Genomic DNA, 3176 nt, shown 5'->3' on the forward strand with positions numbered 1-3176 from the left:
GGACGATCCATTACCCCAAAATAATGAGATTCTTAGCCACTCATATTCATAACAATCATCAAAATATTATTTTCAAACATAAAAGCTATGAATACTAGAAGAAGAATGGAAGAATTATTAATTTCGTGCTCCCGAGGGTTTCATACTTGTATTTTCTCTCAAAGTGGTGTCTCCTCTGCCAAAGTAGGTTTATGTTTGCTTTTATACAAGTTAGGGGAGTCTAGTGGTCGAAATAACTGAGTCCGAGTGAAATAGGACAAATTCACATCACTAGCACCTAGGGTAGCGTGGGGCGCTTGCCCTGACGCTGGATTTTTGGAGCTTCTGACTTGTGCGCCATAGGTAGCACTCCACGCTGCCTATGGCACTACTTTGTGACTTTTTCCTTTTTCTTCCCCTTTTCACTTTAATTCGCGCACCTTCTTCCCAAATTGCCTTTTTGGATGATTCCTACACATAAAAATGCCACTAATTAGCACAACCCATTACATTACACATCCGAACTACAAAAAATGAGTAAAATGCGAGGCAATATATGCATATGAATATACATACTTTAAGCAGAATATCAAATGTCAGCGCCGCAATTGCGAATCAATGTTCACATTTGCGAGGGTTCGCAATTGAGAACCCAAGGTCACAAATGCGACTTCTGCACGTGAACATAAGGGCTGGAAAACTAGATTTAGTCTCATTTTTCATATTTTAGAACGCTAGACTCGATATGAGGTGATTTTAAGGAGTTATTTTCATCAACAACTATTGGGTAAGTATTTTTTATCAAGTGTCAATTATATTACATGATTATATATGAGATTTAACATCAAATTCATGTGAATCTAAGAGAAATTTTGAAAAATTTTGTCTAAGGTTCGAAAACAAATTAGAATTGTGAGTCGAATTGGACTCGGATTTGAAAACAAATCATATATATGGACTCGTGCGGTTATGGGTAGTCGAAATCTATCCTTGGACTCGAGTTTTGATCGGACGAGCCCGGGATTGACTTTTGTTAACTTTTGAAAAATTATATAAAGATCATAGCTTTATTAATCGTAATTGGTTTCTCTTGTATTGTTTGATGATATTAAGTCATTTTTATTATATTTGAGCCGTGCAAAGGCAAATTTTAAGGGAAAAACCATTTTTAAGTGTTGATTTAGCCTAGTTAAGATAAGTATCTTTCCTAACTTTAGGTGGGTGAACTACCCCTTAGGATTGTGTTTGATTATATTATTTGAATTATGTGAAAGATATGTATATGATGTGACGAATGTTTACACGAGCTTATGTGTGGTATTTGACATGTTTAGACTCTTAGGTTACTTATAAGCATTTAATTGAAGTTGTTATTATATGTTCTAACTTATGTTGTTAAGTTTATTCTTACATGCATTAATTGAAGTTGTCATTTCTAGTTTTTCATTGTCGAGGTTACTCTTATATGTATTTTAGTAGTTGTTGTTACATGTTATTATTTGTTCTAACTTACGTTGTCAAGTTTATTCTTACATGATTTAATTGCAGTTGCCATTACATGTTCTAGTTTTTTATTGTTGAGGTTACCCTTATATTAATTTTAGTAGTTGTTGTTACATGTTATTCTTTCCATTGTCGGGTTATTCTCATGAATTTAGTTGTAGTTGTTATTTTATGCTATCTCTCTCATCGTTAAGCTTATGTTATGCATTAGAATTTCATGTTATCTCTCTCAATGTTGCTATTTCATGCTATCTCTCTCATTGTTAAGATTATGTTATGCATTAGAATTAGAAGTTTCCATTTCATGAAAATATCTTCATTGTTGAGTTATTGAAGTTGTAGTTGTTGAGAGCTATTAACATGTTTATGGTTGAAATTATTGGTTATTGGAATATCTTTCCTTGTTGAGTTATTTTCCATTCATTTTGTTATTATTGAGATTCTTGTACATATTGTGGTTGAGCCTTGGGCTATGTGGTGTGATGGCATTGATATTGTTGATTTTGGCAATATTGAGGCATATGGGCAGGTGTGGTGATGATTGATATTGTGTTGTGATATTGATGTACATACGGAAGTATAAGGTGGGTATTAAAGCGTATACGGTGAGATAAGGTAGGATTTATACGCGTGTTTCTAGTAAGAGAATTACTTAAAGCCACACGGTGAGATAAGGGGGCTAAAGTGCGTGTAGCTATTTCAGAAAAAATACTTTTAAAATAAAATGCAAGGCTCATGTGGCGATATAAGGAAGATTATGATTATGACTTGTGAAATATGAATATGAGATGTGGTACATCGGTGTAATTCTTGTTGTACATTCTATATTGGAAAAGCTTGTTGATTTGAACGGTTATTGTTTTGTTTTCCTTACCTCGTTTCATTCGTATTTTGATTGTAATTGATTACTTGTTGTCTTTACTATATGTTCATTCTTTGTTGTCATTTGTTGCTTTTATTTCCGTTGTTAGCCATTTGTCAATATTTTGCTATATTGTCATTTATTGCTTTTACTTCCCGATTATTAGATTATATTAATATTCTGCATAGGTTTTCATGTATAGTAGGTGTCTTGACCTGGCCTCGTAACTATTTTACCAAGGTTAGGCTTGATACTTACTGGCTACCATTGTGGTGTTCTCGTGCTATGCTTCTGCTAATTTTATGTGCAGATCCAAGTACTTCTACCCCTGCCTGACGCCAATAAGTTGACTCAGGTTTTGCGTAGACTTCAAGGTATACCTGCTTGACGCTCGCAGAACTCGGAGTCACCTTCTAGAGATCTTATGCTATTGTTTTTTTAGCAGTATTGTATTAGAGATCTTAGTATATTTCAATAGAGCTTATGACTCAGTTCCACTAGTTTTGGGGATTATTTGATTGTTGTACCGTTTTGGTTTTACTATGATAGTTTATCAGTTTAATTTAATATCTTAATCGTTATTTCTGCTAAATTTTAAATGTGTGTTAGGCTTACCTAGTCTTAGAGACTAGGTGTCATCATGACTACCTAAGGTGGGATTCTGGGGTCTTGACAAGTTGGTATCAGGGCTCTAGGTTCATAGGTGCTACGAGTGATAAGCAAGTTTAGTAGAGTCTTGTGGATTGGTATAAAGATGTTTGTACTTATCTTTAAGAGGCTACAGAACTATTAGGAAAATTTCACTTCTTTGATTCTTTATCGTGCAGATTTG

This window comes from Nicotiana tabacum, chromosome 11 (assembly GCF_000715075.1).
Source record: "Nicotiana tabacum cultivar K326 chromosome 11, ASM71507v2, whole genome shotgun sequence".
Lineage (NCBI taxonomy): Eukaryota > Viridiplantae > Streptophyta > Magnoliopsida > Solanales > Solanaceae > Nicotiana > Nicotiana tabacum.